We start from the raw sequence: 14,001 nt of genomic DNA on the forward strand, positions 1-14,001 counted from the left end.
ATGATAATGTCTATATATTAGATGGGCACTCTTTCCCCCTTTGCTATCCTTGGTTCAAGTCTGACAAACACTGTTGAATGCCATTTCTTTTGCCTTTATCCATGCAAACTCAAGCCTTTATTCATATAAACTCAGGCCCACTGTCCATTGCAGACCATGTGCTTCCAAAAAAATTGCCTTTTCTCTACTTTTCTTGCTTCTTCTTGTTCTAAGGCAAGTACGGTGGCTCCGTCCTCCCATGTTATGTAAAAATTGTGTAAAATGTGGGCTTGAGGCACAATTCTGACCAGTGAGATGGCAGACAAATCTGCTTGTCTTGTGAGAGGAAACCTTCAGAAAGATTCCCTCTCACTAGAAAGGTACACAGAAAGATTCTCTTCTTCTCTGAATATTTTCCCATCTGTAACATCTTGAATTGCTGTCACCATCTTGTGATGCTGATGGAGGCCAGCCCACAGGTTGAGCCAACAGAGACCAGTATAGCAGGAAAACAGAGTAACCAGTGCTTGCTGCCTCTATGGGGTCTCTGATCTGCCTCAGCCTGAGTCCTGAATCTCCTTTTGCTAGACATGTTTAATGCAGCTAAAATTCTCATCATGGCATATACAAGTGTGGCATTGTAATCTGAGATGGTCAGGGCTATTTATTGAGTACACATCACCTGATCCTTCAGAGGTATGGATTAAAAAGTTTAACATATTCTTGGAATAAAGGCAGAAGCTGGGCACCCGAAGCAAAATCAAACTCTGTCATTTGTTCAATATGTTGAAAAAATCAATAAATGAATATTCTGTTCATGGAGTTTCATTAAGTGCTTATAAAGAACACAAACTCGAGGCATTCAAAACCCTTCTGAATGAGCTAATGATCTCATTATTAGCTGAGGTCATGATCTAAATCACTCTACAGTAAAAAAGAAAGTAATAGATATTATAGTAGTGATGACAACATAAATTTATTGAACAATTACTATGCACCAGGCACTAAGTCTGTCCCATGGGCATTTTTGCATCAGCTATATTTTTGTTCTCAAATATTATCCTCACAGACTACTTCTAAGCCTAAAAATACTTACATGTAAGTAGACTTATATGTCTTCCTCATTGTGTATGTGTGAGGGAGAGAGAAAGGAATGAAGCGGGGGAGAGAGAAAACCATCATCTTGCCTGACTTTGTCATATGCTCAAAATACCATAGTATTTCTCTTTACCTTCATCGGATTATTTTCAGTGAATAAGCGAGGCATTTTAGAGCAGTCCTAAGTTCACAGCAAAACTGAGCAAAAAGTGCAGAGTCCCCAGATCTCTGTTCCCTTGCACTTTCCAGGCAGTCGTGTCTGGTGCCACCGTGTACACTTGTTGGCATCGTGAGCCTACCCTAATGCCTTCTTATCACCCAGAGTCCACAGCTCACAGTGGAGTTCAGTGTTGGTACTGTGCATCCCATAGGTTCGGGCCTGTCTCCACCAATGTCTTATTCTGAAGAGTTCCATTGCCATCAAAATCTTCTGCGCTCAGCCTAATCGCCCCTCCCTTTTCTCTTCACCAAGTTTCCAGAACATATAAATACATGGCCTCTTCTTCTGCAAGCTTTTGGTTCTTCTTATCACACACACTTTTTGAGTTACTGAATTTATTTCCCGCATTTTCTGAAAATTCCTTGAAAAATGTCCCATTGACTGAGATGCTGACAGTTCAGTGGCTGTTCCCCTGTCAGGCACTCTGTCCTCCCCTCTGTAACAGGAACCCCATCTATTCGTTTCTCTGAGCCAGGAAACTCAGGCTCACAGGGGGCGCTCTGCTCTCTTCTTTTTCACCTATAACCTCACTGGCTAAGTCTGTCTTCAGAGTCTAGATTGCACAGATTTCTCCCAAGGAAAACTCAGCTTTTTTTTTTCTGTCTTCTCTTAGGCGCTCGTCACTCTCCTCAGGGCTGCTATATTGACCTCCCAGCTTCTCTTCATGACAGCTATCCTATGTAGCGATGTCAGGGTAGTTTTCTATAACATTGTTTTCTCCCTGGAACTCCCTGTTTGAGATACTTTTGCAGTACCTCTTTCTTATGAAACAGCGCCTAAACTTCTTGACTGTGAGACCCTTCACCATCCTAGTAAGGCGCCACCTTCCCTGTGTGCCTCTCGCCACTTTCCCTCCTTGCTCTGTCTTCTGTCCAGACTAAAGCAGGCTGTGCCCTGAATGTATGGACTTCCATAGCCACATGACTTCGCCTCAGCAGCTCTCTCTGTGTGGAGGGCCCTCCCTCTCCTGGCTTCGATTACCCCTGAGGCATGTTGCAAATGTCCCCTGCTTTCCTATCAATCTTTCCAAGCCACCTTTAACATATCTATTTTATCAAAACTAGTGTGTTGTTTTGTGAGCTAAAATATGAGCTCCCTGAGATGAGGAACTATATTTTTCATCTTATATCCCCTGTACCTGGAACTTGTGTCTACAACATAAGCTTCTGTTAAACTAAGGCTATGTGATACTGTGAATAGTGTGGTGGAAGTGCCACGAAGGAGAGGTGAGTAGAAAAGCTTCATTCATTCATTCACTCATTCAACAAATATACAGAAAGTATTAACAATGAGCCAGGCACTCTTATATGTACAGAGCATAAGAGTGAACAAACAGATGAATATTTCATAGTTCATGGGAATTAACATTCTTTACTACATTCTATGAGGAGAAGACAGATAACAGTGAGCTTGGCAAAGAACTAGTAGCATGAATGAGTGGAATGACTGTGCTGTAAGACACAGGTAGTGATGAGAGTGAGCAATAAATTGGAAGGTTCCTGACCCATGCAAAGGCATTTATTTAAACTCACATTCAAACATCTTTGACAGCAACTACACAATGCCTGCACCATGAAACACATTTTGGGGCCATATTTTGCCAGTGGACATTTTTTAAGGTATATTACAAAGCCATTTTTGTTCTAGGTCTTTTTTGAGAACAGGAAAAGGCAATAGATCTTTGAACCCTGGCAGAATTTTCCTAAAGGTCTTAATGCTGGTATACTTGGTGACAGCACCTCAATTTTTCTTATTATGTTTGTCCTGTGCTTGCCACATTACAATATTTTCTTAGAAGCCACAAAGTTGTTCTGAGAAAATGGTCTATTTGTATTCTCTGGAAAGAATAACTTGTGTTTTGGAACTAAAGTTCAAATTAGCAATGAAAGCTAAACGGAGCAAAAAGACCTATAGGTGCTAGCACATCAAATTCAGAAGTTTTGGTGCATTAAAAGTAGTTTCTCCAATCATCATTTTAAAGGGATAAGTTGAATAAGAAATATGCCATTAAATGTGTAGGTATGACTAGATTGCAGATTAAAACATAATACTTTAATATTGAAAAGACACTTAGAGAACATTCTATATTAAACCCCTTGTAAATAAGCAATGGAAATAAAATCCAGGAATTGGTAGTTTACTCAATGTCATGTACCAAAATATGCTAAAATAGTTAATAGTTCATCTTCTTCCATGTATTAGTAACCAAGGGTTTCAAATAATAGAAATAGATTGAAGAAGTTTCTAGCTGACCAGACATTTGTGTTTTTCCAAATTTCTTTGACCTAAATGATCAACTCTTAATGAGGAAGACAAAGGTGGCTGTTGATGGATTTGGATTGATAGGAAGATAGAAGGATGGTGTGTGTGAAAGTTTACTTCAGGCTGAAAATTAATGCCAGAGGCTTGCAGAATTATATGTCCTGACAGTATGTGGGAGAAGGGTACTGTTTATTAATTTATGCATTCATCCTTTTACGTATTCATTGATTCGTTTTATATTTTCCAAATGCTGAGTTCTTACTACCACTTACTTTTGAGCTAAGTACCACGGATGATATAATGATGCAGAACGATCCTCCCTCCATGGGCTCAAAGATCTCACTGTCCATGCAGGAGCCAGCTGCCCAGGCAAGACCTTATGGTATGCTGTGACATGTGGACATCTATGTCGGTCCTTCACCTGGACTCTGAAGGCAATTTCCTCCAAGTCAAGTGCTGTATTAAAAATACTTTACTGTACACGCACAGTGCACTAGTAATCCTCTGAAGAACCTTTCTCCCTCAAGCCAAAGCAACCTGCTCAGAAGACATTGCAGGGAGGCTTGGCTTCTTTTGAAGCTATAATCCCCTCCAGTGACGTGCTCTGGTGTCTCTGTTCCACTGTTCCCAGAAGGACCACAGCTCCTGAGTCATAAGATGGCAGTCAGTCTCTGCAGCCATTGGCTCTGAGGAGCAGGCATTTTTATCGTCTGCAAAATGAAGAATTAGCCGCCTGCTTGAATCCGCCGTCTGTGTGTTGGTTGGGAGTTGTTACGAGACGTACCCCTGACAAGAGCCGAGCTGCCCAGCCAGCCTCCCTTTATCGGATGGGCCAGTGCCAATCATCATTGTTCTCGCAAGGTGATAGCAGGAGTTGTTCCCTGTTAGAAGATGGTGGCATTCTGGCAGGGTCATCGTGGTGTTAAGATGCATAGCATTTGTCAGGTTTGCCTAGGACTTCTGGAGGTTTAGTTATGAAACTTGTTAATTGAGCTATAAATATAGCTGCAGCCTTTGCCTTCCAGTAAGGCAGTGTGTTAATTTGGGTTTGGCAGGGGGATGGTGCAAGCTGCCAATGTTATGTTAGGATTAGTAACGTGCAGTACATTTTAACTCCACTTCCCCGTGTGCCATGCCGTCCTCCTCTGTTTGTTATCTTTGCGAGGGGAGAGAGATGAGGAGAAAGCAAGCTCATCATCGGGCATCTTATGTTAAGGATATTTATCTGTGAGCCTGTTTCGCCCTATAGATCTCCAAGTAGAGAGTGTTAGAAAGATAAATGAAGGAAGCCATGTGTGCTGCACCAGAGGGCTCAGGCACAGCCTTCTGTCTGAGATTAGTGTAACCACAGTTGGGAACAGGGGTGCTTTGTTATTTTTTTAATTATTGTTCTTGATCCCTCGAAAGAACCCCTCCTGATATTCAGGATATTTATCTCTACTTTCAGGTGAAAGCGATAATAAATACATTCTTTCTCTTTCTTCTTTGCATGCAGAAAATTGCATGTGGAATGGAGTGGATTTGTTTGCTCATTTGCTTATTTCTCCCCCCTCAAATTGTCATTAGAGGGTAAATTGGTCACTTGCTCATCTCACTGAGAAGTTTTTAAACTACACATAAGAGCATCTTTGGCTACTGCATTTGTGCTCATAAAGGAATGGAAGGCAGCAGCTGCAGAAGTGGCTATCACCATGCCAGTTCAGAGATGCTTGATGAGTATCAGATGAATGAATGAATGAATGAATGAATGAATGAATGAATGGATGAATGAATACCTGAGTAGATCTCAAACAGTGTTCAAGAGCAGCCTTTGAAATTTAACCAGAAGGCCAGGTCTGCTCTTTCCTTAAAACGCATCGGTGACCTGGAAATAGGTCGGCAAAAATGTAGAAGCCTGTTTGTTTGCATTATGATAGAGGGGAGGACTAGCTTCTAAAGAAATAGTACAACTCCCTCTTCCTCTTTGTCCTCCTCCCCTTATTTCTTCTTCTCCTTCTCCTTCTTTCACCTAGCTTGAGTAGAGGTGGGAAGGATGTAGAAGCCTAACATCCTCAGGCTCTCTCCAGAGACAGTGCTGACTAACCTGTACTCAAGTCAGCCAGCTATTAACTGTAGTTCCTTAAGTCCTTTTGCTATTTATTTGAAATGCATTTTATAACCCATCCAATAACCTTGCTGTTAACCGGCAATTACAGTCTGACATCTGAATACAAAGAATGTGGGACAAGCTACAGTTGTACGTAGAAACTTTTAAAACAATGTCTCCATTAATATAGTCTTCACTAAAAAACAGTATGAGGAAATTATTATAGCCCCACTAAATTCTGGCATGCTAAAAAATGGCTGTTTATTCTTTGAAAATTTGTACCAACTTAATGATTGTGAAATTGAGATAATAATAATAATAATAACAATAACAATAAAGAGCTGCCGACTATACCAGGCAGTCAAGCTTCCTTGAGTTCCACTCTATTCACGGACTTGATACAGCCTGGACCAAAATTAATTCCAACTATTTGAGGTGGACAGTAAGTGGGTGCTACTCATCATGTGGTTACTTAGGAGTCTGAAGACTCTGGAGTCAAACCAAAAGGATTATTAGCATCTAACTCAGGGCTGCTATGGCCAGTTATGAGTTTGGGTACTTAGGCACCTGGCCGAGTAGGCGAGTGGGGGCTGGAATCGAGCCCTGAAACTGCTTGCCAAGCTGTGTGCCCCAGCCTAGGGCTGCATTGGCCAGGAGGAAGGGCCTCTCTGTGAGTCCTCTGCCAGGGTGGAGTGCCTTTATGTAACTTGCACAGAGATGCACTGTGTGCCAGAGGTGGCCTTGGCTGGAAATAACTGCTGACAGGGGTTTCTGTCATTTTCCTTACGTGTGTGTGTGTGTGTGTGTGTGTGTGTGTGTGTGTGTGTGTGAAACACTCCTGGGCTCTACCTGCTACTTTAATCACCCCCCATTTGTGGGTAGCAGAAGAAATTATCTAGTAGAGGATCTTGAAAAAGAAACTAAGTCTGGATAGATCTACCTTAGTTGTTTAGGAAACTAGCTGCCCATAGGTAGCTCACCCCATTTGGGTGTTTGTCCTGGTTGAAGAGGGGCAGGGGAGAGGCCTGACCCAGTCCAGTAGTCTTGGAAATGAGAGCTACTAATTTTTTTGGTGCCGCTGAAGATGGAATCCAGAGGCTTTCTACCTCTGGTCTATACTCCCAAACTTAATTTCTATTTTATTTGGAAACAGGGTGTCACTAAGTTGCTGACAGCCTCACTAAGCAGCTGAGGCTAGCTTTGAACCTGTGTGATCCTCCTGTCTCAGCCTCCCAGGTACTGGGATTACAAGCATGTGTCACCATGCCCGGCTTAGAGAGTTCCTAATTCTAGGAAGCTCAGATGACCATCTTTTTCAGATTTGTGTATTTCAGTAAGACAGTTACAATTTGGTCTTGTTTTTAAAATTAGTTCAGGCTGGAGTAGTAGCAAATGCCTTCACTTGAGGCCCAGACAGGAGAACTGTAGGTTTTAGACCAGCCTCAGCAACTTACAGAGACTCTCAACAACCTAATTTGATCCTGCTTCAAAAAAATATAATAAAAAGTATAGGTGGTATAGCTTGGAGGTAAAATGCTTCAGGATTCAATCCCCAGTACCAATAACAAAATAAACTTTTAAAAATTGGTTCAGAATCCAGGAAAAGAGGTGCTCTTTATTAGGTTCCCTATATGATCAATGAGACTGTACAATACCTGATCTCCTGCATCTCCATGCCCAAACTTAGAGTTGTTCTTTCCAGCAGAAACCATGAACTGGAGCGCCATTGGCTGGATCTAGCCATATCACTTCTCATTTGACTCTCAAGAGTGTCTTTTGAAAATAATTACACCAATATTTTTAAATAGGACATTGCATGTACACATAAAAGTCCTGGTCTTATAAAAGGAAAGATGGGAAATCTGGCCCTGTTGGCCCTGCCTCCTCACATCATAACAGGCAGCCGGAGTTGTATTCCCTTTGCCACGGGGCATTCACTTTTCACACTTCCTCTGTCTTCCCCACTCTCTGTTAGGTCTCTGGCTGGGGATGAGTGCTAGCTACCATTTATTATTCCTCTCATCATTTTTGTTTTATAGTAAATGAATGTCTCTCTATTCTTGTGTCCCTTTCAAAGGCTGATAAGGAAAGCTCCACGTATGAAGAAACATAGGAGACAGCAAATGTCTTTATAGAACCATAGATTCTTTCCATATGCTTAACACATATTTTTACTGGATGATTTACGCATTATGCCACCTACCTGACTCCAATAGATAGTAGAGTTTTTTTTTTTAGCATTTCTTAGAAAAGGTCGTTAGGTTTCTCTTAAAATACAGCTAGTGAATAGGAATGTCTGCTTTCCTAGTCAGCACGTTCTGTCATACAGAAGCCTTCCCTTTCTCGATACCTTTTCTCCTGCACCTTGCATGCAGTGATATGGCTCAGCTGTCTGGAGTCAAAGGAAGAAATACCTTGCTGGTAGTTTTTAATTTCTTCACTGATATTTCTTGTTTTCGTTCTTGGTATGATAGAAATTCACTTCCTCCAAACTTTAAACTAAGACAGAGTGAATTTCACTGACCAATGAAACAGTATGAACCATTTTCAGAAAGAACCTGTAAGAATCAGTGTGAAATGATCAAGTCACCACTCTTCTCTCTGACCATGAGTGAGGACTATCCAGATAATGGCTGCTTGTGCAGCCCTTGTCCCTGGGCAAGTCATGCGGTTCAGCCACCATCTCCGTGACAGATCAGAGATGGACAATGGAAAGCTAGTGAGGTGTGTGTGGGTGGGGGTGGGGGCTTTGTCCATGTAAATTTTCGAAATTTCAAGGTGGATTTGAATGTTGCAAAACTGGCCTATATTAGCAGCTTTAACATTTGAGAACCATTCCTTTGTGTTTATTTTATAATCGCCTGAAATAACACTGCATTCGTTGCATGCATTATATGCCTTCTGAATATTAGACAAGTTTCCATCCCACTGGAAGAGAAGAAAATCTCTCTGAATATGATTATACCTGTGGCCAGATCTGTCAATAGTCAGGACACTCCAGAACAGGACATAAAATCTGCCTCCAGGCAGAAAAAGAACAATATGACCCATTCCTTATTTGAGAATATATCATGCTAGGCCTGTGTGCTATCTTATCAACCTGGAGTTTTCTCTGATAGGAGAACAAAAAAACATGTAGAAAGCAGTTACCTTCCATGGCTGGGAAACATGAAGAATAGTCTTCAACTCCCAGCACCTTACTGAGTTCCTGCTGTGCTTGAAATGATCCCCACTGTCCTTGAACTTGCTGATATACTTAGCTTTTTTCTGTAAGCCTTGAGTTCCTGGAGGGAGATGGGTCCAAAGTGTACTAACTAGTATATAGTCGTTTTAATAATTTTAGTATCTTCCAAAGTTCAGGCAAGACTCTGGTTATTGGTAATTCTATAGCCATGAATTATATAACTATTGATTATATGAACCTTCCTTGTCCTACTATGAAAAGATGGCCTTTTCAACTTGGGGGTTACTTTCAGGATAAATAAATTCTTAATAATTAATCATAATATACTATTTTAAAATAAAATCCATCCATCATTTCATCTATTTGTCTTGTTGTCTCCTTTTCTGTTTCTGTCTGGCTGTATGCTTAAGAGTAACAAGAAGGAATTAAATGGAAATTAGAACAAGGAAACAGATTTCTGTTGCTTCTCCTCAGAGTCTCTCCCTTCCCCTATTCCCTATTCAGGCTAGTTGAGAGGTAAAGGATAGAAGTGGTAAAGGTAAACAGGAAGCCTGGGCTCATCACAGCCATGCAGATGGGAAAGCCTTTTAGACCTCCCAGGTGCTGGCTATTTTGGGAAAGGCTCAGGGGGAGGACTTGACACCCTACAGGAAGGAGGCCCTGGCTGCAGCTCTGGAGGTAGTTCAGCCATTTGGCTTGCAAGGGGCCTCAGTTTCCTCCTTGGTGACCTGAGAGTCCACTTCAACATGAAAGAATTCCCTTAAAGTTTAACACTTCAAATTTGCTAAGCTGTTTTTATTACTGTTCTTCCTGAATACATGGCAAGGAGAGGCCATGGAACATTTTTAGGAAGGAATAATTTTCCCGACAAATTTTTGGATGGTTCAGTTGGCCTTCTGTCTCTGCCATCTCTGTCCTCAAACCTCTTTTTAGGGCACAGCCTTAAGGAGTCATAATGAGCCTCCTGTGGAGCCAGGGAATCTTCACCTCTTTCCCTACTTTAAACTGAAGCCCTTAATGTATCCACTATCCCTGTGTCCCACCACATGCTGCTTGTGAAGTTGGGGACTGGAGAAATCAGACCACCTAGAAAAGCTAAAGTATGTGATGATAGGGGCAGAGCTTCTGGCTCTGCTCAGCAATTTGACTCTTCTAGCATGGAGAGGCTCCGTGAGAGGAATCCAAAAGGCACTGAGGTAGGGTTTACCTAAAGAAGCCAGAGTGCTATGCGATGGGAGAGTTTTCCAGCCCATTTCTATCTCAGACCCTCTTTGCTTCTTTTTCCACAATGCTATGTGTTCCACATTCTACCTCCCACCTCTCTTTCCGGGGATAAGATTTCTTTTTCCATTTGTAAAGCAGACAAGCATGATTTAAGGTTTCTATGTAAAACAACGGGGTGTTGGGTCAGTAGTATTTTATTTGGGAAAGGACTGCCCATTTTCCAGTTTTTCTTCTGGATACTCAGATGGTTCCAGCACATTACTACAGGGCCATGTAGAAATACCCTCATCTGTCAGGCTTTGGTCTCTGAGGTGTGAATCCTTGTGAATCATTGCCGACATCTTATGTCATTTTTTTTTTAATGGAAAATATGTGGAAGCCAGAGTGGTAAGGTTGTGGAGTGAATTGGGGGAGAAAAGAAAAGGAGGATTTCTGGTGATTCAGTTGGGCTTTTCTGGGAAAGCAGATGATGTGAAAAGACTGGGAAAAAATGATCAACATATATTGCCGTTTTATGTCTGTATCATGAGGATGTTTAGTGTAATAAGAATTAGCTAAAGGGGAAGCTTTGTGATCTTTGTCTTGGATTGATTTGCACTTCCTAGTGTCAGCTTTCCTAACCTTGCCCTGCCCTGCACCAACCTTCATCCTTCCATAGTGAATAAATGGAGTTTTTCTCAGCTTCCTTTCTTAGTTAGCTATCAAAATTTGAGATGTCACTCAGACGCTGAAGGCCCCTGTGACACTGTTTTAAGAACATAGGGTTTTCCTGCTGTCCTCCACCAACTCCCTCCTTTCTTATTGGCGGGCCCGGGATGCATGCAGCAGCACACACATTTTTCTGCCTGGCGCCCACCACCAGTTTCAGACATGGCGGAGCTCCTGGCCTGTTTGTGTATAGAGCTGTCTGAAATGCATTCGGGATCTCTTGAGGTGAAAAGAGTTATATAAACAGAGAACGCTATTATGGATTCTTACTACAGATGGAAATGACTGGGTATTCTCAAAATAAATAACATTTCACATTTTTATAGATATGTAACATAATATGCATGTGTGTGTATTTATATTCTTTCCATCTTGAATACACAGCCTCTCCTTCCTCAGCACTTGGATAAGCCATTCATTTTGCCTCCTGCTTTTTTGATTCTCTTCTTAAGAATTCATTTAATTGTTGCCAGCATTTGGAGAGTCAGGATGAAGCGGTTATAGGCTTCCTGCTAGCTCCCGCCAGATAAGCCTGCCGTGGCTATAGCAGTTAGGAGAGCTGAATGCTGAAAACACTTAAGTTCTGTTTTTCCACTTCCCCTCTAAAGAGAGATCAATCAGCCTGTGGCTCAGCATAATTACAAATGGAAACTTACTAGAAGAGGTGCCCAGAGTTAGAGGATTCAGTGTAAAGTACTTAGATCCAGAAGGTGCTTGTTTAGATATTTTAGGTGTGCCCCCATCCCCTTTTATTGACTCTATATATTTATTTTATTTGAGTTCTGAAGGGCAAAGCATGCATGCCATGACTCATTTACATTGATCTACTTTCAGTAAAACAAACAAGCAAATGTAGGTAAATGAATGATAAGATTATCACTTTCAGAACTGCTCTGTTTCCACAAGGGGGATCTCAAGTATGGGTGCCCTATGCCTGGGGTTTGCAGAAAAGTGCAAAGATGCCAAAGATTTATCCTGAGCCAGGGAGTAGGAAGATTGGCATCCACAAGTCCAGGCAACACAAGGCGGACAACAGCTGGCTTTGCCAGCTCCACCTGGCTCTAATAAAGGACTGGCTAGCATCCTTGGCAGTGGCTGTTGGGGGAGACAAGCAGAAGCCAACTGCCCCGAGGCTGGCCAGTTCTGGTAGAAGGAGGTACAGGAAAGAGAGGTAACTGGGTGAGAGGGCCTCAGGCCCTCAGTATGGTGCTGAGAAAATGACTGACTTCTGGGAATTCAGGCCAATTAGAGAGTGATCCTTTCACACTCGGCCATCTGGAGATGCCTGTAAGGGAGTACGCCTATAATTGGGAAGCAAACCTCTATGACAACTTCCAAATTTTTAAGAATTTGATAAAATTTTAAGCTTAGGCTTACTGAATGCTCGATACATAAACAGGCCCTTTGCTAGGTGCTAAGGTCACTAACAACAGCAATCATATTAGTGATGATACCAGGATGAGGATGACAGTGATTGCTCAGCTTTAATGAGCACTTACTAGGTGCCAGATCCTACACCGTGTCTCAACCCATATAGTCCTCGGAATCTTTCATCATGTAGGCATTGTTTTTCTCGTTTTCATTTTAAAACGAGTGACTCAAGACTAATGAAGTTTAAGTAATATTCCCAAGGCCACAGAATCCTGTGATGTAGCTGGGATGTGAACACAAGCAGTTCAACTCTTAGTTTCTATTCTAGACCAGGCTGAAAAGTAGATGGTGTTTTGTATTAGTCAATTAGGCAGGAAGACATGAAAAGAACAAATAATAATGATTATAAAATAGTTAATGGTAATAATAATGGTAACATAATAGAACCTCATAGTAATGCACTGTGCCACAAAGCAAATTCAGATAAAACATGATTATTGGATTTTATTCCTGGCTTTAAACTCACCTGTATTAAAAAATTAACTGCACAAAAATTCAACCTATATTTTTAGAATTAACTAACTTGGATCCCATACATAGAGAAATGGAGGAGTCTCAATGCACAGTAATAATGTAGTAATAGTAGCCACTGATATTTATTGACCATGTAGCATAAGTAATGCCAGTTCTTACAATCATTTGGTGAAGTGGTCTTGCCACCGCTGATGTACAAATGAAGGTCATGAAGCTCAGGTGATCTGCTCAAAGGTCAAAGTGGAGCAGTTGGGATTGGCCCAGAAATAAAATTACTCTCAGCCTGCCTTCATTCTTTCTTTCCTTCCTTCATTCTTTTCTTCCTTCCTTCTTTCTCTTTTTTCTTTCTTTCTTGATACTAGAGATTGAATCAAAGGGCATTTTACCCATGAGCTACACACAGAGTCTTTATTTTTTTATATACAGGGTCTTACTAAATTGTTGAAGCTGGCCTCAAACCTGTGATCTTCCTGTCTTAGCCTACCAAGTACTGGACTTAAAGCTTATACCACCGTACCCTGCTCAATGTTTTCTTCACTAAACCATCCATATTGCTTCTCTCCGAGAAAGTGGAACTATGAAAAGACTGCGTGTGGTCCAGTAACACACAGGAGGAGCACATTTGATTTCATGCAAGGAGTCTGTATCAGAGGGAGGGTGCTACCCTTACACAGCTCTTACTGTGTACCAGTTACTCTACCGAACACTTACTCTATATTATTTAATCTTTGTAAAACTCAAGTCTAACTGAGCTTTATGGATAAATAGAAAGCACCTAAAAGGCTATAGGGAGAGATAACCAATCTAAGCAGAAGGAATAGTATATAAAAAGGTATAGAGGCATGAAATAGTAGTGTGTATTTGGAGGAACTAAAACCATTTTGGTATTAGTTGAGCATGAAATGCAGTGCAGAAAGGGACAACGTGGTAGTGGGGGCTGTAGGATAATGATGAGTAAAGACAAGGTGGTGAAGGCAGAACCTCAGAGACATCCTAGAGGGCCTGGACCAAGGATGGCTCTTGTCTATCAGATATTATGTGAGTGGCAGAGTGGAGGGAGGGAGGAAGGAAGGAAGGAAAGAAGGAAGAAGAGCAGGTGGAAATTTAATATTCTCAACAAAATTTAAAAAGAAAATGTGCTTTCCCATTTCATTTATATCAATAAAGAAACTGATGTTCAGATAGAAAGATAGAGAAATTTAGCCTAAATCATGCAGTTTGCAAATGGCAGAACCAGGCTTCAAACTTGATTCTGCTGGCTCATGAACCCACATTTGTTTTATAATCCCAAAATGTATTTCTTGAAGTAGCTTAATTCCAGGCATAGGAAAGGAA

This window comes from Muscardinus avellanarius, assembly GCF_963383645.1.
Source record: "Muscardinus avellanarius genome assembly, chromosome: 15".
NCBI classification, from domain to species: Eukaryota; Metazoa; Chordata; class Mammalia; order Rodentia; family Gliridae; genus Muscardinus; species Muscardinus avellanarius.